General features: G+C 38.5%; 1 protein-coding gene and 1 long non-coding RNA gene across 5 annotated transcripts in view; one reads left to right on the top strand and one right to left on the bottom strand.

Annotated features, from left to right (window-relative positions):
• The window catches only part of LOC148003944 (uncharacterized), a 32,589-nt gene extending 30,859 nt beyond the window's left edge, over positions 1-1,730 (bottom strand). For all 3 annotated transcript variants that reach the window (XR_015627494.1, XR_015627496.1, XR_015627495.1), the window contains exon 1: positions 1,586-1,730. This is a non-coding gene — a long non-coding RNA (uncharacterized LOC148003944). The remainder of the gene's footprint in view (positions 1-1,585) is intronic.
• Positions 1-25,680, top strand: part of LOC120094358 (uncharacterized) — a 380,216-nt gene that overhangs the window by 226,327 nt on the left and 128,209 nt on the right. The gene's annotated exons all lie outside the window — the stretch shown is intronic.

Here is a 25,680-nt window from a genome sequence, read left to right as displayed (position 1 = left end):
CATCTCTGTCCCCTGCTCACAGGGACCTAGGAAAGTAGGCATAACCTTCTGGTTACTGTCCTCACCTAGAACTGAAAGCCAGCTGCCAGGAGTGACTACACACCTGAAAGCAGAACACTCTGTTCCCATAACTGGCTGAAAGAAAACAGGAAATCAGGTCTACAGGAGCGCTGACAACACAGGTCCACAGGAGGATCAAGCCACCATTAGAAACAGCAAGATGAGCTAACACCCGAAACAACCTGATGGCAAGAGGCAAGTGTAGGAACCCAAGCAACAGAAACTAAGACTACTTGGCATCATCAGAGCCCAGTTCTCCCACCAAAGCAAACACTGGATATCAAACACACCAGAAAAGCAAGATTTAGATTTAAAACCACATTTTATTAGGATAATGGAGGACTTTAGAAGGTCATAAATAACTCCCTTAAGGAAATACAGGACAACACAAGTAAACAAGTAGAAGTCCTTAAAGAGGAAACACAAATATCCCTTAAAGAACTACAGGAAAACACACACACACACACACACACACACACACAAAAAACAGGAGAAGAGAATGAGCAAAACCAACCAGGAGTTAAAAATGGAAATAGAAACAATAAAGAAAGCACAAAGGGAGACAACTCTGGAAATAGAAAACCTAGGGAAGAGATCAGGAGTCATGGATGCAAGCATCATCAACAGAATACAAGCGATAGAAGAGAGAATCTCAGGAACAGAAGATACCATAGAAAACATTGACACAACTGTCAAAGAAAATGTAAAACAGAAAAAGCTCCTAGCCCAAAACATAAAGGAAATCCAGGACAGAATGAGAAGATCAAATCTACGGATAATAGGTATAGAAGAGAGTGAAGACTCCCAACTTAAAGGGCCAGTAAATATCTTCAACAAAATCATAAAAGAAAACTTCCCTAACCTAAAGAAAGGGATGCAAATAAACATACAAGAAGACTATAGAACTCCAAATAGATTGGACCAGAAAAGAAATTCCTCCTGTTACATAATATACACAACACAAAATGCACAAAACAAAGAATATTAAAAGCAGTAAGGGAAAAAGGTCAAGTATCATATAAAGACAGACCTATCAGAATTACACCAGACTTCTCACCAGAGACTATGAAAGCCAGAAGATCCTGGGCAGATGTCATACAGACCCTAAGAAAACACAAATGGCAGCCCTGGCTACTATATCCAGTAAAACTCTCAATTAACATAGATGGAGAAACCAAGATATTCCATGACAAAACCGAATTTACACAATATCTTTCAACAAATCCAGCCCTCCAAAGAATAATAAAAGGAAGAGCTCAACAAAACAAGGGAAGCTACACCCTAGAAAAAGCAAGAAAGTAAACAACTTGCAACAAAAGCAAAAGAAGAAAAGCACTCAAACATAATCCCACCTCTAAATACGAAAATAACAGGAAGCAACAATCACTATTCCTTAATATGTTTCAACATCAGTGGACTCAATTCCCCAATAAAAAGACACAGATTAACAGCCTGGATATGTAAAGCAGATCTAGCATTTTGCTGCCTACCGGGAAAACACCTCAGAGACAGAGACAGACACTACCTCAGAGTAAAAGGCTGGAAAACTGCTGCGCCCAACCTCGACCAGCAAGGAAGACACGACCACAGGAGATCTTCTTCAAGCAGTTTTACTCAGGAACCTTGATACAATCTTCTGACCTCTATCTCTTCTGACTCCCCCCCTCCCCGGGGGAATGCCTTGCACCACACTTAAATAGCTAGCACTGGCCAGTCCTAGCAAGTCACGTGGGTCATGTAGATAGGCTGTCACTATGCTGAAGCTAGCAGGCCAGGCAGACATAGCCAAATAAGGACTTGTTTACTGCAAGGAGCACTCACCACTGGGAGGGTGGAAGGCAGAAACCAGTGCCATCCTTGAGGTGCTGCAAGTCGCAGCTCTCTACAGAAAACCAATTTCCAAGCAAATGGTCTGAAGAAGCAAGCTGGAGTAGCCATTCTAATATCAAATAAAATGGATTTTCAACCAAAAGTCATCAAAAAAGGTAAGGAAGGACACTTCATATTCATCAAAGGAAAAATCCACCAAGATGAACTCTCAATCCTAAATATCTATGCTCCAAATACAAGGGAACCTACATTCATAAAAGAAACCTTAATAAAACTCAAAGTACACATTGCACCTCACACAATAATAGTAGGAGATTTAAACACCCAACTCTCATCAATGGACAGATCATGGAAACAGAAATTAAACAGAGACATAGACAGACTAAGAGAAGATATGAAACAAATGGACTTTATCTATCTAGAACATTCCATCCTAAAACAAATGGATATAACTTCTCACTACCTCATGGTACCTTCTCCAAAACTGACCACATAATCGGTCACAAAACAGGGCTCAACAGACACAGAAAGATAGACATAATCCCATGCATCCTATCAGATCACCATGGACTAAGGCTGGTCTTCAATAACAATAAGGGAAGAATGCCCACATGTACATGGAAGTTAAACAATGCTTTACTCAATTATAACTTGGTCAAGGAAGAAATAAAGAAAGAAATTAAAGACTTCTTAGAATTTAATAAAAATGAAGGTACAACATACCCAAACTTCTGGGACACAATGAAAGCTGTGCTAAGAGGAAAACTCTGAGTACCTTCAGAAAGAACCTGGAGAGAACATACATTAGTAGCTTGACAGCACACCTAAAAGCCCTAGAACATAAAGAAACAAATACACCCAAGGAGGAGAAGGCAGGAAATAATCAAACTCAGAGCTGAAATCAAGGACCATAGAAAGAATCAACAGAACCAAAAGTTGGTTCTTTGAGAAAATCAACAAGATAGATAAACCCTTAGCCAGACTAACCAGAGGGCACAGAGACCGTATCCAAATTAAAAAAATCAGAAATGAAAAGGGAAACATAACAAAAAATGAGGAAATTCAAAGATCAAAAATCAGATCTTACTGCAAAAGAATATATTCAACAAAACTGAAAAGTCTGGAGGAAATGAACTATCTTCTAGACAGGTACCAAAGTTAAATCAGGAACAGATGAACCATTTAAACAACCCCAAGAAATAGAAGCAGTTATTAAAAGTCTCCCAACCAAAAAGAGCCCAGGTCCAGATGGGTTCAGTGCAGAATTCTATCAGACCTCCATAGAAGACCTCATACCAATACTGTCCAAACTATTCCACAAAATTGAAACAAATGGAGCACTACCAAATTCATTCTAAGAAGCCTCAATTCTTATACTTAAATCCCATAAAGACCCAACAAATAAAGAGAACTTCAGGCCACTTTTCTTTATGAATATAGACACAGAAATACTCAATGAAATTCTTGCAAACCGAACCCAAGAACACATCAAAATGATAATCCATCATGAACAAGTTGGCTTCATCCCAGGGATGAAGGGATGGTTTAATATACAAAAACCCAGCAATGTAATCCACTATATAAACAAACTCAAAGATAAGAACCACATGATTATTTCATTAGATGCTAAGAAAGCATTTGACAAAATTCAACACCCCTTCATGATAAAAGTCCTGGAAAGAACAGGAATTCAAGGCCCATACCTAAACACAGTAAAAACCATATACACCTAAGGAGGAGCGAACATTAAACTAAATGGAGAGAAACTTGAAACAATCCCACTAAAATCAGGGACTAGACAAGGCTTCCCATTCTCTCCCTATTTATTCAATATAGTTCTCAAAGTCCTAGCCAGAGCAATCAAACAACAAAAGCAGATCAAATGGATACAGATTGGAAAGGAAGAGGTCAAAATATCACTATTTGCAGATGATATGACAGTATATTTAAAGCGACCCCAAAAGTTCCAACAGAGAACTACTAAACCTGATAAACAGCTTCAGCAAAGTGGCTCCAGTATAAAATTAACTCAAATAAATCATCATCCTTCCTCTACACAAAAGAGAAACAAGCCGAGAAAGAAATTAGGGAAACGACACCCTTCATAATAGACCCAAATAATATAAAGTACCTCAGTGTGACTTTTAACCAAGCAAGTAAAAGATCTGTACAATAAGAACTTCAAGACACTGAAGAAAGAAATTGAAGAAGACCTCAGAAGATGGAAAGATCTCCCATGCTCATGGATTGGCAGGATTAATATAGTAAAAATGGCCATTTTACCAAAAGCGATCTACAGATTCAATGCAATCCCCATCAAAATACCAATCCAATTCTTCAAAGAGTTAGAACAATTTGCAAATTCATCTGGAATAACAAAAAACCCAGGATAGCTAAAACTATCCTCAACAATAAAAGGACTTCAGGGGGAATCACTATCCCTGAACTCAAGCAGTATTACAGAGCAATAGTGATAAAAACTGCGTGGTATTGGTACAGAGACAGACAGATAGACCAATGGAATAGAATTGAAGACCCAGAAATGAACCCACACACCTATGGTCACTTGATTTTTGACAAAGGAGCCAAAACCATCCAATGGAAAAAAGATAGCATTTTCAGCAAATGGTGCTGGTTCAACTGGAGGTCAGCATGAAGAAGATTGCAGATCGATCCATTCTTTTTTTTTTTTTTTATAATTGATAGTTTTATTTAGTCATGTACACCTTCAACATTTCTCTGCATTCCATGTGAATATTATCTTTTTTCTTTTCTTTTTTTTAGTTTTTAAAATATTATTCTTTTATTATCTTTTAAAACACCTGTGTCTGTCATGATAATTGTTTTTGTTCCTTACATTAATTTCTTAGACTTTATTGAAATAGAAATTTCTACCTAAATATACAAGAAACTAAGAAGACAAGCAGGAGTGGGAGAAATCCTTTGATATATGTGTGGAATTTATTTGTGATATAAATATATATCTATAATATAAATATATTTATAAAAGTATACATAAACTCCATATATAATTTATAATAAGGTCTTAAAAGGAACTCATATACATTGATTAGGAAAATTGCAGATAATTCAATTTTAAAATATTTGAAGACCAGAATAGGAATTTCACCAAATAAGATATTGAAATGGTTAATAACAATTAGTTATCAGGGAAATAAAAATTAAGTGCACAACATGGTACCTCTGTGCATTGATTAGGACTCCATATAAAAGAAGCCAACAGCATAAATGATTGTTGAAGTTATGTAGAAAGCTAGTGGAACTCAGATACATTGTCCAGTGCAATATGAACTGGAAAATACAGAAAGTTTGGCAGTGTCTAAGTCAAATGCTTTTGTACTTAGTGACTCTAACAAATTATTTTCTACGTATATTCTTTTTTTATAATTTTCTTTTATCTTTATTAACTTGAGTATTTCTTATTTACATTTTGATTGTTATTCACCTTCCCGGTTTCCTGGCCAACAACCCCCTAGCCCCTCCAACTCTCCTTCTCTATGGGTGTTCCTCTCCCCATCCTCCCCCCATTACCGCCCTCCCCCCAACAATCACATTCACTGGGGGTTCAGTTTTGGCAGGACCAAGGGCTTCCCCTTCCACTGTTGCACTATTTATTGCTACCTATGCAATTGAAGCCCAGGGTCAATCCATGTATAGTCTTTGGGTAGTGGCTTAGTCCCTGGAAGCTCTGGTTGGTTGGCATTGTTGTTCATATGGGGTCTCAAGCCCCTTCAAGCTTTCAGTCCTTTCTCTGATTCCTTCAACGGGGTCCCGTTCTCAGTTCAGTGGTTTGCTGCTGGCATTCGCTTATGTATTTGCTATATTCTGGCTGTGTCTCTCAGGAGAGATCTACATCCGGTTCCTGTCGGCATGCACTTCTTTGCTTCATCCATCTTATCTAATTGCGTGGCTGTATATGTATGTGCTACATGTGGGGCAGGCTCAGAATGGGTTTTCCTTCTGCCTCTGTTCTAAACTTTGCCTCCCTAATCCCTGCCAAGGGTATTCTTGTTCCCATTTTAAAGAAGGAGTGAAGCATTCGCATTTTGGTCATCCTTCCCGAATTTCATGTGTTCTGTACATCTAGGGTAATTCAAGCATTTGGGCTAATAGCCACTTATTAATGAGTGCATACCATTTTTGTGTTTTTCTGTGATTGGGTTACCTCATTAAGGATGATATTTTCCAGTTCCATGCATTTGCCTATGAATTTCATAAAATCATTGTTTTTGATAGCTGAGTAATATTCTATTGTGTAGATGTACCACATTTTCTGTATCCATTCCTCTTTGAAGGGCATCGGGGTTCTTTCCAGCTTCTGGCTATTATAAATAAGGCTGCTATGAACATAGTGGAGCATGTGTCATTGTTATATGTTGGGGCATCTTTTGGGTATATGCCCAAGAGTGGTATGGCTAGGTCATCAGGTAGTCAATGTCCAATTTTCTGAGGAACCTCCAGACTGATTTCCAGAATGGTTGTACCAGTCTGCAATTCCATCAACAATGGAGGAGTGTTCCTCTTTCTCCACATCCTTGCCAGCATTTGCTGTCACCAGAGTTTTTGATCTTAGCCATTCTCACTGGTGTAAGGTGAAATATCAGGGTTTGATTTTGCATTTCCCTTATGACTAAAGATGTTGAACATTGCTTTAGGTGTTTCTCAGTCAATCAGAATTACTCAGCTGTGAATTCTTTGTTTTGCTCTGAACCCCATTTTTTTTATTTTTATTAACTTGAGTATTTCTTATATACATTTCGAGTGTTATTCCCTTTCCCGGTTTCCGGGCAAACATCCCTCTCCCCCCTCCCCTTCCTTATGGGTGTTCCCCTCCCAACCCTCCCCCCATTGCCGCCCTCCCCCCAACAGTCTAGTTCACTGGGGTGAACCCCATTTTTAATAGGGTTATTTGTCTCCCTGTGGTCTAACTTCTTGAGTTCTTTGTATATTTTGGATATAAGGCCTCTATCTATTGTAGGATTGGTAAAGACCTTTTCCCAATCTGTTGCTTGCCATTTTGTTTTAACAACAGTGTCCTTTGCCTTACAGAAGCTTTGCAGTTTATGAGATCCCATTTGTCAATTCTTGATCTTAGAGCATAAGCCATTGGTGTTTTGTTCAGGAAGATTTCTCCAGTGCCCATGTGTTCAAAATGCTTCCCCATTTTTTCTTCTATTAGTTTGCGTATATCTGGTTTGATGTGGAGGTCCTTGATCCACTTGGACTTAAGCTTTGTACAGGGTGATAAGCATGGATCGATCTGCATTCTTCTACATGTTAACCTCCAGCTGAACCAGCACCATTTGATGAAAATGCTATCTTTTTTTTTCCATTGGATGCTTTTGGCTCCTTTGTCAAAAATCAAGTGCCCATAGGTGTGTGGGTTCATTTCTGTGTCTTCAATTCTATTCCACTGGTCTATCTGTCTGTCTCTGTACCAATAACATGCAGTTGTTTTTTTTTTTATCACTATTGCTCTGCAATACTGCTTGAGTTCTGGGATAGTGATTCCCCCAGAAGTCCTTTTATTGTTGAGGATAGTTTTAGCTATCCTGGGTCTTTAGTTATTCCAGATGAATTTGCAAATTGTTCTGTCTATCTTTCTGAAAAATTGGGTTGGTATTTTGATGGGGATTGCACTGAATCTGTAGATCGCTTTTGGTAAAATGGCCGTTTTTACTATATCAATCCTGCCAATCCATGAGCATGGGAGTTCGTTCCATCTTCTGAGGTCTTCTTCAATTTCTTTTTTCAGAGGCTTGAAGTTCCTGTTGTACTGATCTTTTACTTGCTTGCTTAAAGTCACACTGAGGTATTTTATGTTATTTGGAACTATTATGAAGGGTGTCATTTCCCTAATTTCTTTCTCAGCTTGTTTCTTTTTTGTGTAGAGGAAGGCTACTGATTTATTTGAGTTAATTTTATACTGGAGCCATTTGCTGAAGCTGTTTATCAGGTTTAGTAGTTCTCTGGTGGAACTTTTGGAATCACTTAAATATACTATCATATCATCTGCAAATAGTGATAGTTTGATTTCTTCTTTTCCAATCTGTATCCCCTTGATCTCCTTTTGTTGTCCGATTGCTCTGGCTAGAAATTTAAAAACTATATTAAATAAGTAGGGAGAGAGTGGGCAGCCTTGTGTAGTCCCTGATTTTAGTGGGATTGCTTCAAGTTTCTCTCCATTTAGTTTAATGTTAGCAACTGGTTTGCTCTATATGGCTTTTACTATGTTTAGGTAAGGGCCTTGAATTGCTATTTTTTCCAGGACTTTTATCATGAAAGGGTGTTGAATTTTGTCAAATGCTTTGTCAGCATCTAATGAAATGATCATGTGGTTTTGTTCTTTCAGTTTGTTTATATAATGGATCACGTTGATGGTTTTCCGTATATTAAACCATCCCTGCATACCTGGGATGAAGCCTACTTGATCATGGTAGATGATTGTTTTGATGTGCACTCGGAGTCGGTTTGCCAGAATTTTATTGAGTATTTTTGCATCGATATTCATAGGTGAAATTGGTCTGAAGTTCTCTTTCTTTGTTGGGTCTTTGTGTGGTTTAGGTATAAGAGTAATTATAGCTTCATGGAAGGAATTCAGTAGCATTCCGTCTGTTTCAATTTTGTGGAATAGTTTGGATAGTATTGGTATGAGGTCTTCTATGAAGGTGTGATAGAATTCTGCACTAAACCCATCTGGACCTGGGCTCTTTTTGATTGGGGGACCTTTGATGACTGCTTCTATTTTGTTAGGAGTTATCGGTTGTTTAACTGGTTTATCTGTTCCTGATTTAACTTCGGTACCTGGTATCTGTCTAGGAAATTGTCTATTTCTTGCAGATTTTCAAGTTTTGTTGAATATAGGCTTTTGTAGTAGGATCTGATAATTTTTTGAATTTCCTCTGATTCTGTAGTTATGGCTCCCTTTTCATTCCTGACTTTGTTAATTTGGACACACTCTCTGTGTCCTCTCGTTAGTCTGGCTAAGGGTTTATCTATCTTGTTGATTTTCTCAAAGAACCAACTTTTGGTTCTGTTGATTCTTTCTATGGTCCTTTTTGTTTCTACTTGGTTGATTTCAGCTCTGAGTTTGATTATTTCCTGCCTTCTACTCCTCCTGGGTGTATTTGCTTCGTTTTGTCCTAGAGCTTTTAGGTGTGCTGTCAAGCTGGTGACATATGCTCTCTCCTATTTGTTACTGCAAGCACTCAGAACTATGAGTTTTCCTCTTAGCACAGCTTTCATTGTGTCCCATAAGTTTGTGTATGTTGTACCTTCATTTTCATTAAATTCTAAGAAGTCTTTAATTTCTTTCTTCCTTGACCAGGTTATCATTGAGTAGAGCATTGTTCAACTTCCATGTATATGTGGGCGTTCTTCCCTTATTTTTATTGAAGACCAGCTTTAGCCTGTGGTGGTCTGATAGAATGCATGGGATTATTTCTATCTTTCTGTATCTGTTGAGGCCCATTTTTCAACCAATTATATAGTCAATTTTGGAGAAAGTACCATGAGGAGCTGAGAAGAATGTATATCCTTTTGCTTTAGGATAGAATGTTTATAAATATCTGTTAAGTCCATTTGGTTCATGACTTCTCTTAGTCTGTCTACGTCTCTGTTTAATTTCTGTTTCCATGATCTGTCCATTGATGAGAGTGAGGTGTTGAAATCTCCTACTGTTATTGTGTGAGGTGCAATGTGTGTTTTGAGCTTCATTAAGGTTTCTTTTATGTATGTTGGTGCCCTTGTATTTGGAGCATAGTTATTTAGGATTGAGAGTTCATCTTGGTGGATTTTTCCTTTGATGAATATGAAATGTCCTTCCTTATCTTTTTTGATGACTTTTAGTTGAAAATTGATTTTTTTCGATATTAGAATGTCTAGTCCAGCATGCATCTTCAGACCATTTGCTTGGAAAGTTTTTTGCCAGCCTTTCACTCTGAGGTAGTGTCTGTCCTTGTCTCTGAGGTGTGTTTCCTGTAAGCAGCAGAATGCAGGGTCCTCATTGCATATTCAGTTTGTTAATCTATTTCTTTTTATTGGGGAGTTGAGGCCATTGATGTTGAGAGATATTAAGGAATAGTGATTATTGCTCCCTGTTATATTCATTATTGGATGTGATTTTATGTTCATGTGCTTTTTTTCTCTTTGTTTTGTTGCCAAGATGATTAGTTTCTTGCTTTTTCTAAGGTGTATCTTGCCTCCTTAAGTTGGGCTTTACCATTTATTTTCCTTTGTAACGCTGGATTTGTATAAAGATATTGTGTAAATTTGATTTTGTCATGGAATATCTTGGTTTCTCCATCTATGTTAATTGAGAGTTTTGCAGGATACAGTAACATGGAATGGCATTTGTGTTCTCTTAGGGTCTGTATGACATCTGTTCAGGATCTTCTGGCTTTCATAGTCTCTGGTGAGAAGTCTGGTGTGATTCTGATAGGTCTGCCTTCATATGTTACTTGATCTTTTTCCCTTACTCTTTTAATATTCTTCCTTTATTTCGTGCATTTGGTGTTTTGACTATTATGTAATGGGAGGGGTTTCTTTTCTGGTCCAATCTATTTGGACTTCTGTAGGCTTCTTGTATGTTTATGGACATCTCTTTCTTTAGGATAGGGAAGTTTTCTTCTATGATTTTGTTGTAGCTATTTACTGGTCCTTTGAGCTGGGTGTCTTCACTCTCTTCTATACCTATTATCCTTAGGCTTGATCTTCTCATTGAGTCCTGGATTTTCTGTATGTTTTGGAAGATTAGCTTTTTCTATTTTACATTATCATTGACCATTTTGTCGATGATTTCTATGGAATCTTCTGTTCCTGAGATTCTCTCTTCTATCTCTTGTATTCTGTTGGTGATGCTTGTATCTATGGCTCCTTGTCTCTTCCTTTTGCTTTCTATATCCAGGGTTGTTTCCTTGTGTTCTTTCTTGGTTGCTTCTATTTCCATTTTTAATTCCTTCAACTGTTTGATTGTGTTTTCCTGGAATTCTTTCAAGGATTTTTGTGATTCCTCTCTGTAGGTTTCTACTTGTTTATGTTTTCCTGTGTTTCTCTAAGGGAGTTCTTCATGTCTTTCTTGAAGTCCTCCAGCATCATGATCAAATATGATTTTGAAACTAGATCTTGCTTTTCTGGTGTGTTTGGATATTCTGTGTTTGCTTTGGTGGGAGAATTGGGCTCCGATGATGCCATGTAGTCTTGGTTTCTGTTGCTTGGGTTCCTGCCCTTGCCTCTCACCATCAGATTATCTCTAGTGTTACTTCGTTCTGCTATTTCTGACAGTGGCTAGACTGTCCTATAAGCCTGTGTGTCAGGAGTGCTGTAGACCTGTTTTCCTGTTTTCTTTCAGCCAGTTATGGGAACAGAGTGCTCTGCTTTTGAGCGGGTAGTCTTTCCTGCCTACTGGTCTTCAGCTATTCCTGCGGGCCTGTGTCCTGAGTCCACCAGGCAGGTCGCTTGGAGCAGAAATGTTGGTCTTACCTGTGGTCCTGCGGCTCAAGTTACTCATAGGGGACTGCTTTTTAGCTCTCCTTCAGAGCAGTAACCAGGAGGGCCTGCGCTGCCTTTTCTGGGAGCCCCCGTGCACAGGGGTCCCAAATGGCGTTAGGTGTTTTCCCCTGGAATCAGAAATGTGGGCAGAGTGTAGTCTCTTCTGGCTTCCCAGGCATGTCTGCCTCTCTGAAGGTTTAGCTCTCCCTCCCACGGGATTTGGATGCAGAGAACTGTTGCCTGTGTCCCTTCAGGTCTGGGCAGTGTCTGGACTCAGGGGACCTGCCGCTCCGCTGCCCCTAACTTCTGGTTCCCAGAGGCTGTATACAGTTTCCTCTTGGGCCAACGATGTGGGCAAGGGTGGGCAGTGTTGGTGGTCTCTACCGCTCTGCAGTCTTAGGAGTGCCCACCTGTCCGGGCATCGTGCTCTCTCTCCCAAGGGGTTTGGGAGCAGTGAGCTGTGGGCCGGAATCAGTGAGGTTGGGGCTTCAGCTAAAAACCGTAAGTGTCCGGTCCCAGAGGAATTTTGCCTTTGTGTGTCCTGAGACCACCAGGCAGGTTGTTTGGAGCAGAAAAGTTGGTCTTACCTGTGGTCCCGTGACTCAAGTTTGTCCATAGAGAGCAGCTTTTGAGCTCTCAGTGAGGGTGGCAACCAGGAGGGCCTGTGCTGCCTTTTCCAGGAGCCCCTGTGCACCGGGATCCCAGATGGCATTAGGTGTTTTCCTCTGGAATCAGAAATGTGGGCAGAGTGTAGTCTCTTCTGGCTTCCCAGGCATATCTGCCCCTCTGAAATTTTAGCTCTCCCTCCCACGGGATTTGGGTACAGAGAACTGTTGACTGTGTCCCTTCAGGTCAGGGCAGTGTCTGGACTGCAGGGGACCTGCTGCTGCAGTGCCTTTTTTTTCTTTTTCTTTTTCCTCCATCTTTATTAAATTGCGTATTTCTCATTTACATTTCAATTATTATTCCCTTTCCCGGTTTCCAGGCCAACATCCTCCTAACCCTTCTCCCTCCCCTTCTATATGGGTGTTCCCCTCCCCATCCTCCCCCTACTACCACCCTCCCTCCAACAATCACGTTCACTGGGGGTCCAGCCTTGCCTGGGCAAATTCTCAAATGGGTCCACTTGGAATTTCTGGAATTGCCTACCCTGGTACAACAAAAATGAAGACTGTAAATAGAATGGAATTTAATTAAAGTTAAATATAGACATATATAAATATTTAGGCATTTGATCTCTAAAAAATGATTGGAAGCAGGGAATAGGAAGCCTAACCTATGTCAGACGGAAGAAACTTAGGCCTTGAGAATTATATAAAAAGAAAGGAGCATATTGGAATATCTACCCACAGAGATATTAATCTGCAGAGTAGGGGGGAGTTAAGTATACATAGATGTATATATAACTTAGGCCTTGATCTCATGTCAGTTGGGCCAGGAGACAGCAAAGAAGCACTGTCTCAACAGAGAATAGTTGTTTAGATTGGTTTAATTGCTTTAAATTGTTTTAATTATCAAAATGTGTATAGCTATGAGTTCGGTGGTTATATTAAAATTCCTCTGGGAAAGAGGTCAAACTAAGCTTTAATGATTTCCAGTTATTGGACCAAGGATATGCTATTATAGGAGAGAGGCTCTGTATTTGTGCTGACAGGAAAGGAGAAAAGTGTTTGGGCTTGTATAGAGTGATATAGATCAGATATGAAAGGGAAGACCTGAAGATCTCAAAACACTTGAGAAAATCAAACAGGACAGATAACTTGATCTATAGATTCCTCAACATAGGAACAGTCCACTAACTGGCTTAGATATAAAATTGACTATAGCCAAATGTTCAGCTAAAATGAGACAATAAAGCATGTTGGTTATAGAATCCTTAAGATCCTTCATGCCCTTCTTCATATGGCATAAACAAAAAAAAATCACAATTGGTTATTGATAAAATTAACACATAAAAATGACCGTTGTCTTTTAATTGCTCAAATGAGGAGAAAAATTTCATCCTAAACTTATCTGTGCACCCTGAACGATTCATACAAATATTAATAGTATTAAAATTTTGGTTGTGAGATTCATATATTCAAAGAATGTACAGCTGTGGCAAGACTCATCCTCAGCGATGCTGAACTGATGCTGCCCAGAGACTTGCTTAGCTTCAAAAATTGCTACTGATTCCAGATGGTCTTGCCTCATGTAACTTTTCAGATGAATCCAGTAAGAACTTTAGTGAAGCCCCAGCCTTCTAAACATACAAAGACTGGAGAACAGTTGCTAAAGCAACCTTTCGTAAGTCTGACCAATTTTTCTAATTTTCCTACTCTTCCCCATTCCTTTAAAGAATTTCTCATCACCCTTATTCAGCAGGGAGAAGTCAAGGAGAGTTGTCAGGCCAATTACTTGGGTGTGGATGTCTGGTTATGATTATTTTACACATTATACATAGGTTGTTATTTTATGGTATGATTTGGGAATAGTTATATTTTGAACAGGGAGGATATAGATGGGATGGATCACTAAATTTTATTTTTGAAAAAAGCTTTGTGTGGCCTTAATCTTACATTGATAGAAATTTTTGTAATTGAGGCAAGATTGAAGTTACCGTTTCTTACATTGGTATAGAATTTATATATTGATATAGAATTAAGGTTTTCATTGGTATAAACCTATATATTGAAACAAAATTTGAAATTAAGTTTGTTATTCTTAGATAGGCATTGTGCCTATGCAACTCATTTAATAAGACTTTGACCCAGTCCTAATAGCTGCTATTGCACACTGTTTAAGATGATTCAGTAACAAAAGTTAAAGGTCAGATAATAAACTTATGGTTATATTAGACTCTAATTTAAGTATAATAAAGTGATTTCAATTTACTCAAATAACAATGGCTAAGATTAGTTAAGGCTTAACAGTTCAAATATATTTTATGTAGATAATCTTTAAAAACATCAGAAATCCACAGAACGTAGCATTTAATCATTTCCTTATTATTAGCAATTTTGACTAGGAGCGTGTCTGTTAATGATAGTACCTCTTTCACAGTTCAAAGAAGATATTGAGTATCTTTACCCCCAAGCAAGGTTGCTTATCATGGTAAGGCAGCCACTGAGCAGAAATTGCACATTTCATCTGCAGACAAATAGTGTCCAAAGGGCCAACAGATGTAGGATAGTTGGCTGCTAATCTCTAGTGTTAGCTAGTCCTTAATCATCCTGCTTCATTTGTGGGTCTGCCAGGTGGCTCTGGGTCAATAGGCTGAAGACAGATGCTCCAACATTATAAGAAATTGGGGGACTGTCCAGGTAGTTAGCTGTCTATACTTTGTCTTTGTTTTGGAAGCTATGATTTTATGCTTCCTTCTTACTCAGGTAATATTTAATTCATTCTTGGATTTCTGATGGAGTTGAAAACTATAGTCCCATAAGCAAGCTTAAATTGTTTAACATCGAAAGACATGAAATAGAGCTGAAAGCATGGTTTTCAGATGGTGTTACAGGCTAAAATAAAAAACCAATTGAGGTATAGAATCACACACTCTTTAAATAAGGAATGATGGTAGAGTACTTTATCTAATTGACAAATAAGTTGGACTAGATGTTAATTGTATACCATACTCCTTGCTTTATATAATTGTGGTTGTCTTCAATCTATGTCTGAGAGAAGAGATTTTTAAAAATTTGTACAAAAAAAGTTAAAGTGTTGGAGATTTGTTCTAATGCTTTGATTTAATCATGAATCTGAGTATTCAAACGCTAAGGGTCTTCATCCCCAATTGGATTTTGTCAATGATTAAAGATGCCAATGGCTAATGGTTGTGCATGGGGCAGGACTCTTAGAGTTGTGCTGGCAAGGAAGCAGGGAGGAATGGAGGAGAATCACTGTGACTTGGAGGAAGAAGGAGGGGACGCAGGAGCTGCAGAACATATAAACAAATAGCCATGTGAGATTTAAGCTTAGTGGCCACTGTCCACTTCAGCAATTGGGCCTAAGGTAGCAGGGGAAGGTTTACGACTGCTTAGCCATTGAAATAACCCAAGCATTTCCAAAATAAGTTAGTGTGTGTGTGTGTGTGTGTGTGTGTGTGTCTTTCATTCATGGGTCCAAAGATTTCCTGGCCAGGTGGCTGGAAGTGTATTACCCACTGGGAGCACAAAGTGGTGTAGATAAAATATCCCGCTACAATTAAACTGTAAAGAGAATACATAAATAAATTCATGAGAAAAAAGAATCACCTCTACTGTCTACTGCAGTAGTTCTCTCAAAATCCCCTCAATTGTGTTTGAAGCTCAGTATTCCCATGGCTACTTTCATAGGTGTTCCCTGTGTGTCCTTACATTGTGATCTATAACAATCCAGCACAAGTATCAGGTCAAAATTTAAAGGTACCACTTTTACCTTGTGTCCTTGTCATTTCGTTCTTTAACTGAAGCATATGTCTTGACTGTTTTAAGCAAATGAATGTTATTATTTGTGTTGTAGAGTTTTATTTCTGCACAAATTATGTCAGAGTCCAGACAAAGGACAAAGCAGGGATGGAGAGGACCAGATGAATATATTCAAGGTGTCCGGAGCTCTTCATGAAAGGAGTCTAGAGAAAAGCAGGGTAATGGTGCTAGTCATAGAAGAAAACATCAAGGCATTCTAGAAACAGAATCTGTGGCATTTGGTGAGATAGCACAAGTAAGGAGAAGCATAAGGAAACTTCTAGTATTTCTTCTGGATTGAGCTGTTTGTGTAAAGCATGTGTAAAAGGAAAATGACAAAACCACATTCAGCTACATATTTATCGTTGACATGTTCATTTGATGTGATTTAAAAATATATTTTAACTAACTAACTAACTAACTAACTAACTAACTAAATCCAGAATAATATGGAACAGAAAAATGGAAATGCTGATGAGATGGCTCAGTGGTTAAAGGCACACGACAGCATGCCTGATGACTAAGCCCCATTTTGGGAATCCACCTGAGGCAAGGAGAGAACCAACTCTTACAAATTGTCCTCTGCCATCCACACATGTGATGTAGCATGCACACAAAGTCAGCAAATGAAATGTAACAATATAGAAGAAAGCGACGAGGCAGGACTCGATTTCGTTTTAGGAAATATGCAGGTTGGAAATATGCTGCCCGGAAATATGCTGCAGTTTCATTTCTGAGCTTTTGGATGGTTGGATGGCGGGTGCTCTGGGCGGAACCAATTTGTTGATATTACAAATTATGACAATTGGTATCATGAATCGATTAGCTAGTTCAATTTTTGAAATAGTTAGAAGGGCATTAAATGGAATTAAAAAGAGCAGCAGCCTAAATTGTGTCTGTGAGGCTTTAATGCTGTGTTTTAGTTCCATGAAATGAGGTTTTGGTTGCCAGAATCCCTGTAATAAGGGTTTAGTGGAGTCTTTGCTCTGTTTTATTATTGCCTATTTTTCAGGCTATGAACTTTGGGAGTTCTTATTCATAAGAACAGGTATTTAGGGGAAGAAACCTCTTCCCTCCTCATTAATATTTAGTATATTCTTACACTTTAAATTTGACGGAAACCAACAGAACTTTACAAACCCTTTGGCATGAGTAAAAAGAGCATTGGTCTAGCCTCATGTCTAATATTACCCTTCATATTTCACTCTTTTATGCCTGATGACCTGAGGACCAACCCTTATAAGCTGTCCTCTGACATCCACACATATGCTGTAGCACATACATCCTCTTATAACTCTCTATATTTTCTTACAGCATGCCTCCAGTTGAGAAATTAATTCTTTCTTTCTTTTTTTTTTATTAACTTGAGTATTTCTTATTTACATTTCAAGTGTTATTCCCTTTCCCGGTTTCCGGGCCAACATCTCCCTAACCTCTCCCCCTCCCCTTCTTTATGGGTGTTCCCCTCCCCATCCTCCCCCCATTGCCGCTCTTCCCCCAACAATCATGTTCACTGGGAGTTCAGTCTTAGCAGGACCAAGGGCTTCCCCTTCCACTGGTGCTCTTACTAGGATATTCATTGCTACCTATGAGGTCAGAAACCATGGTCAGTCCATGTATAGTCTTTGGGTAGTGGCTTAGTCCCTGGAAGCTCTGGTTGCTTGGCATTGTTGTTCATATGGGGTCTCAAGCCCCTTCAAGCTCTTCCAGTTCTTTCTCTGATTCCTTCAACGGGGGTCCTATTCTCAGTTCAGTGGTTTGCTGCTGGCATTCGCCTCTCTGTTTGCTGTATTCTGGCTGTGTCTCTCAGGAGCGATCTACATCTGGCTCCTGTCAGCCTGCACTTCTTTGCTTCATCCATCTTGTCTAATTGGATGGCTGTATATGTATGGGCCACATGTGGGGCAGGCTCTGAATGGGTGTTCCTTCTGTGTCTGTTTTAATCTTTGCCTCTCTATTCCCTGCCAAGGGTATTCTTATTCCCCTTTTAAAGAAGGAGTGAAGCATTCACATTTTGATCATCCCTCTTGAGTTTCATGTGTTCTAGGCATCTAGGGTAATTCAAGCATTTGGGCTAATAGCCACTTATTAATGAGTGCATACCATGTGTGTTTTTCTGCGATTGGGTTACCTCACTCAGGATGATATTTTCCAGTTCCAACCATTTGCCTATGAATTTCATAAAGGCATTGTTTTTGATAGCTGAGTAATATTCCATTGTGTAGATGTACCACATTTTCTGTATCCATTCCTCTGTTGAAGGGCATCTGGGTTCTTTCCAGCTTCTGGCTATTATAAATAAGACTGCTATGAACATAGTGGAGCATGTGTCTTTGTTATATATTGGGGCATCTTGTGGGTATATGCCCAAGAGAGGTATAGCTGGATCTTCAGGTAGTTCAATGTCCAATTTTCTGAGGAACCTCCAGAGTGATTTCCAGAATGGTTGTACCAGTGTGCAATCCCACCAACAATGGAGGAGTGTTCCTCTTTCTCCACATCCTCGCCAGCATTTGCTGTCACCTGAGTTTTTGATCTTAGCCATTCTCACTGGTATGAGGTGAAATCTCAGGGTTGTTTTGATTTGCAGAGAAATTATTTCTTTATGTTTTCTCCTGGCAAGTTACAAGTGTTTCAGAGCATTTTATAGTATATGTTTTTCTGTGGTACCTTTTTCAACATACTGCCCAAACCCTGAAGTTTTATCACAAGGAAGAAGATTGTAGCATTTCTTCCATTTATAGGCATAGGGATATCTATAAATGAAGAATAAATGCTCGAGAGAGACCAAGCCTTGAAAAGTTGTAACTTCAAGGGATCCAATATCAAATTTTAAAACTAAAGCATCTCTGAAGACTTTCTCCCTTGGTAAGAGGAGGCACTTCAGGAGGCTTTTAATTTATATTTGTTGTTGTGTATAAGTTGAGTTCATTAAATATATATTTAAATCATTTACATATGTTTAGTGCATTTTGTGTCATTTTTCAGTAAGTCTTTTCCTACAGTTAATAAATTAAACCTTAGCATATGAAGAATGAAGGAAAAGAAGAAACAATATATCTCATTTTGACACTCGGAGCTGCCATGGGAAATTTGCAAATAAAAGACAAATAAAAACTTCAAATGACACTTTTCAGTGTCCTTAGAGTTTACATCTTCTTTGTAAATGTGAGTCACTGTCATTAGAAATACATCCAAACAACACACACACACACACACACACACACACACACACACACACACACACACACACAGAGAGAGAGAGAGAGAGAGAGAGAGAGAGAGAGAGAGAGAGAGAGACATACACATGAACAGACAATTCTAAAATAGGTAACCAATTTCAGGTACTGAGTTTCTGAATTTTGAACCAGGTTTCCAACTAAAATTAATCAAATGAGATGGGAAGGATACTTCATATTCATCAAAGAAAAAATCCATGAAGATGAGATCCCGGGATATCTATGCCCCAAATTCAAGGGCACTCATGCGTAAAAGAAACATCATTAAGTTTAAATCACACATCAAACCCCACACACTAATAGTGGGAGACTTCACCACACTATCACCAATGGACAGGTCAGCCAGAGTAGAAACAATGAAATAATGGAAATAATGATGTCACTCAAGTAGACCTAACATATATCTACAGAATATTTTACCCAAAGAAAAGAATATACTTCCTCCTCAGCATCTCATGGACTGACCATATTTTGGTCACAAAACAAATCTCAAAAGATAAAAAGAAATTGAAACAATCCTCTGTATCTTATCAGACTACTGTGGGTTAAAGTTGGACTTCAACAATGGAAGCAATAAAAAGCCTACACACTTATGGGAACTAAACAACTATCTATACAATGATCTCTGGGTCAGGGAAGAAATAAAGAAATTAAAGGCTTCTTAGAATTCAATGAAAATAGAAGCAAACATACTCAAACTTATGGGACACTATTAAAGCAATGCTAAGAAGTAAGTTCATAGCACTGAGTGCCCTTATAAAGAAATTGGACAGTTCTCATACTAGTTATTTAAATATAAGCCTGAATTTCTAGAACAAAAAGAAGTAAACACACCCAAGAGGAGTAGAGGGCTGGAAATAATCAAATGGAAGGCTGAAATCATTAAAAAGTAGAAACAAGAAAATACTAAAGAAAAACAATCAATGAAACAAAGACTTTGATTCTTTAAGAAAATCCTATAGCCAACATAAGTTTAAATGGAGAGAAACTCAAAGTAATTCCACTAAAATCAGAAACTATATGAGATTACCTCCTCTTTCCCTATGTATTCAATATGGTACTTGAAGTTCTAGCTAGAGCAATAAGACAACTGAAAGAAATCAAAGGGATTCAAATTGGAACTGAAGTCAATGTATTGTTATTTGTAGATGATATGATATTAAACATAAGCTATATCAAAAATTCTACCCAGAAATTCCTACAGATGATTAAGCTTTAGCAAAGTGTTTGGATTCAAAGTTAACTTTAAAATACATCAATAGCCCTTGTACATTCAAACCACAAATGGGCTAAGAAAGAAATAAGGAAAACTACATAGTTCACAATAGCAAAACAAAAAAAAAAGTAGTCCTAACCAAGCAAGTGAAAGACTTACATGAAAATAACTTCAAGTCTTGGGAGAAAGATATTGAAGAAACTATCAGAGCAAGAAAAGATCTCCCATCATCATACATCAGTAGAACTAACAGTAAAAATGACCATCAAATTTTGACTCATCAAAATGTCAAGAGAATTATTTATACACCTTGAAAGAACAATATTCAACTTCATATGGAAAAACAAAGAACCCCCAGAATAGCTAAAATTTCTGTACACTAAAAGACCTCCTTGAGGCATCATCATCCAAGACTTTAAGCTATACTACAGAGCGATAGTCATGAAAATATCATGGTTCTTGCATAAAAACAAACAGACTTATCAATGGCATAGAATTGAAGTTCCATGCATCTATGCCCACACCTATGGACATCTGATTTTTGATAAAGAAGCCCGAAATATACCATTGAAAAAAAACATCTCTAGTGAATGGTGCTAGTCTAACTGGATGTCTGAATGTAGAAGAATGCAAATATTTACACATTTCTTGCCCTGAACAAAACTCAAGCCAGAGTGGATCAAAGACCTCAATATAACCAGACACACTGAGTCTGTAAAAAGAGAAAGTGGGAAATATCCTCGAATGCTTTCACACAGAAAGAAGTACACGTTCTGAATAAAACACCAATAGTGCAGGCACTAAGATAACAATAAATGGGACCTCATGAAACCAAAAGGGTTCTGTAAGGCAAAGGAATCTGTCAGTTTGACAAGATGGCAGACTATGGAAGGGAAAAAGATTTTATCAACTCCACTTCTGACAGAGTTAATATAAAAACACATACAGAACTCAATGAAATAGATGACAAACACATAATTCAATTAAAAATGGAGTACAGGTCTAAATCTAAACAGAATTCTTAACAGAGGAATGGCCACTGGCTAGGAAACACGTAAAGAAGTGTTCAACATCCTTAACCGTGAGAAAAATGCTAATCCAAACTACTTTGAGATTCTATCTTACAATTGTCAAAATGGCCAAGATCAAAAAGGCAGCTCATGCTGGCAAAGTTGTGGAGCAAAAGGAATGAATACTCCTCCATTAATGGTTGGAATGCAAACATGTACAGCTATTTTGGAAATTCATAGAAAGTTTCTCAGAAAATTGGGACTTGACCTATGTCAAAAGCCAGCTGAATGACTCCTGGAAATATACCCCATGATGCTCCATCCTACCACAAGGATACTTGTTCAATTATGTCCATAGAAGTTTTATTCACAATAGCCAGAAACTGGTAACAACCTAGATGTTCCTCAATAGAAGAATAGATTAAAAAATACATGTGGCACTTTTATATAATGGTGTATGTTAAACAAGATACATGATGAAATTTGTGGGCAAATAGATGGAACTAAAAAAATATCATCCAGAGTGAGGGAACCCAGACTCAGAAGGACAAACAAGGTAGTCTTTGTAAAATAGGCTAATCTCAGGCTTTAATCCACAAGCCTAGAGAGGCCAGTAACAAGGATGGCTCAAGGGGGGACACATGATGTTCCTGGAAAGGGAAAAGAGAATTGATTTCATAGGAGGACTGAGGGCACCTTGGGAATGGTAACAGAAAGGAGTAGTTTGCAGGGGAGAGATGACTGAAACTGGCATTTGGGGGATAAGGTAAAAATCTAGTTCATTGGAGACTCCCTGGAATCTGTGAGGGTGACCTTAGTGGAGACTCCTATGGGGGTAAAGGAGCCTGACTTGACCATCTTCTGTGTCCAGGAAATGCTTCTAGTGGAGGAACTATGACATCAACCCAGCTACAAAACCTTCCACCTACAATTTATTCTGCATGCTGTGGTAAAGGTGACACAGAACTTCTGGGAGTGGTTAGCTAATGACTGGTTCAACTTGAGACCCATGCCAGTAGAGGGACCCATTTTGAACACTGTGTGGATGACCAGGGACAATGGAGAGGACAGCACAGAGACCTAGGATAGAAGCAAACATGTGTGGCCAAAAAAGTCTATGAAATTATTCCTAATGTACCCTGCTATACTTAGACTGGAGCCTAGCATAAAAATCATTAGATGCTTTGACTAGCAACTGATAGGAGCAGATGAAGAGACCCACAGCCAAACATTAGGCAGAGCATGGCAGTTTGGAGAGTTCATTAAAAGATGGAAATAAAGAATTTTTCAGAATTCACCTCATGATTAAACAAATTAGATCTTCAGTGTCTTCTTTTGTAAAATAGGCACAGATATGATCATTTTTGAAGTAATTATTATTGTTGCTCCTGTTTTTGGAGTTGGTGTTGGTTTTGGTAGTAGTGGTGGTGATGGTGGTGGTGTGTAGGGGTGTGTAGGTGTGTGTTTATGTGTGTCTGTGTGTGTCTCTGTGTGTTTGTATATGTATTAACGTGTGTACAGGTCATCTGTGATTGCATGCAGTAGCAGCCAGAGAAGTTCAGCTCATTCTTTTGAGATGGTTTGGAACTCACCAACTAGGCTGGCTAGCCAGTGAGCCTCACCTGTCTCTGTTCCCAACACTGGGATTATGCATTATGTTGCCACTTTTACCTATGTTTGATATAGAGCTCAGGTTCTTACTCTCTCCAGGCAAGCTTTACACTGATGAGGCTTTTTCCCCAGCCTCATTCTGAAAGTGTTTTTTTTTTATAGACAGTTAATTTGATTAAACTTATGACATCACAGATTTACCCATACTTAGCCTGTAGGAGGTATCTGGAAAAAGGGAAGATAGTGAAATGGTTTCCTGAGGAAAGTGAATGAACTAAGAATTACATCAGCTCTGAAGGCTTTTCCAGATAACTAAAGGTAGTGGGATAAAATGCAAAGTCAGCATGCAAAGTTTCATGGACTGGAAAGGAAGAGAAGAAACTTCCCATTCACAGACACCATGATTTACACACAGCTAACAGCTAAAAAATTATACAAGTAAATTTATTATTAATTAATGCATGTATCTTTTTTCCCTCCACATAGGAGCAATAGCCAAAGGTTACTTACATTTTTATTCAGCAGCTCAAGTAATTCAAAAGGAAAACTATGTGTGCTACTGTGTAAAAACAAAAGATTGAACAAATGAATAAATAAGAAATGACTAGAACACAAGGCAGGGAAGTCATGCATGCCAGGTAGGGTAATGGAATTAGATGACCTGTTCTCTTGAGGAATCTATAGTTCTGAATTTTAGTGGAAATTACTTTGTATTTTATTCCTTTATTATTTTTGTACTACACTCTCTTAAAATAGGACTTTAGTTTAAAATAAGAATTTAGGAGAATTAACAAAAAAACCCCAAAAACATCTCAAAAAATTATCTCAAAAAGAGAATGTGGGAAACAGAATGAGGAGTCAGTAGCCAGGGTTGATAGACTAATGCTCAGAGCAGTTCAAGTATTGTACAAGTATTGTTCAAGTCATGTACAAAGCTTAAGTCCAAGTGGATCAAGGACCTCCACATGAAACCAGATACACTCAAACTAATAAAAGAAAAAGTGGGGAAGAGTCTCGAATACATGGGCACTGTGGAAAATTTCCTGAACAAAATACCAATGGCTTATGCTCTAAGATCATGAATCGACAAATGGGACCTCATAAAACTGCAAAGCTTCTGTAAGGCAAAAGACACTGTCATTAGGAGAAAATGGCAACCAACAAATTGGGAAAAGATTTTTCCCAATCCTACATCTGATAGAGGGTTTATATCCAAAATATACAAAGAAATCAAACAGTTAGACTCCAGAGAGACAAATAACCCTATTAAACAATGGGGGTAAGAACTAAACAAAACATTCTCAGCTGAGGGTTATCGAATGGCCAAAAAGCACCAAAAGAAATGTTCAACATCCTTAGTCATCAGGGAAATGCAAATCAAAACAACCCTGAGATTCCACCTCACACCAGTCAGAATGGCTAAGATAAAAACCTCAGGTGACAGCAGATGCTGGCGAAGATGTGGAGAAAGAGGAACACTCCTCCTTTGTTGGTGGGATTGCAAACAGGTACAACTACTCTGGAAATCAGTCTGGAGGTTCCTCAGAAAATTGGACATTGCAGTACCTGAGAATTGAGGTATACCTCTTCTTGGCCTATACCCAGAAGATGCTCCAACATACAACAAAGGCACATGCTCCACTATATTCATAGCAGCCTTATTTATATTAGCCAGAATCTGGAAAGAACCCAGATTCCCTTCAACAGAGGAATGGATTAAAAAAATGTGGTACATCTACACAATGGATTACTACTCAGCCATCAAAAACAGTGACTTCATGAAATTCATAGGCAAATGGAATGAACTAGAAAATATCATCCTTAGTGAGGTTACTCAGTCACAGAAAGACACATTTGGTATGCATTCATTGATAAGTGGATATTAGCCAAAAAAGCTCAAATTACCCAAGATGCAATCCACAGATCACAGGAAGTTCAAGAAGAAGGATGACCAAAATGTGGATGCTCTCACTCCTTCTTAAAAGGGAAAAAAATCCATAGGAGGGGATACGCAAGCAAAGTTTAGAGTGGCAACTGAAGGAATGGCCATTCAGCGCTTGGCCCACAAGATATATATATATCTCCACCAAAACTAGATAAGATTGATAGATTAAACTAGATAAGAAAATGCATGCTGAAAGGGACCAGATATAGATCTCTCCTGAGAGACACATCCAGAGCTTGTCCAATACAGAGGTCAATGCTGGCAGCAAACCACTGAACTGAGAACAGGACCCTCTTTTGGGGGAATTAGAGGAAGTACTGAAAGAGCTGAAGGAGCTTGCAACCCCCATAAGAAAAACAATGCCATCCAACCAGAGCTTCCAGGGACTAAACCACTACTGAAAGACTATACATGGACTGACCCAGGGCTCCAACTGCATATGTAGCAGAGAATAGCCTTGTTGGGGCACCAGGGGAAGGGGAAGCCCTTGGTCCTGCCAAGGTTGGACCCGCAGGGCAGGGGAATATGGGTGGTTGCCTTAAGCAGGATGTAGGGGGGTAACACCCGAATGAGGGGGGAGGGGACAGGAGCTTATGGACAGGAAACTGGGAAGGGGGATAACATTTGAAATGTAAGTAAAGAAATATATGTAATAAAATATTAAAAAAATAAAAAATAAAAAATAGAAAAGTTACTCTTTCTTCCTCCTCTAATTGTTTTACATTAAAATATAATACTTTTAAAAGTAGAGGCAAACAGGTTATGAAGAGATGAAAAATGGAAATATTTATTTAAAGTCAAAATGACTTTCAAAATATTAGGATCCTACTCAAGT

The sequence above is a fragment of the Rattus norvegicus genome, chromosome 8, assembly GCF_021556685.1.
Source record: "Rattus norvegicus strain SHRSP/BbbUtx chromosome 8, alternate assembly SHRSP_T2T, whole genome shotgun sequence".
Lineage (NCBI taxonomy): Eukaryota > Metazoa > Chordata > Mammalia > Rodentia > Muridae > Rattus > Rattus norvegicus.
Note: the sequence above shows the minus strand (reverse complement) of the source record. Positions and strands in the feature narration are given on the sequence as shown.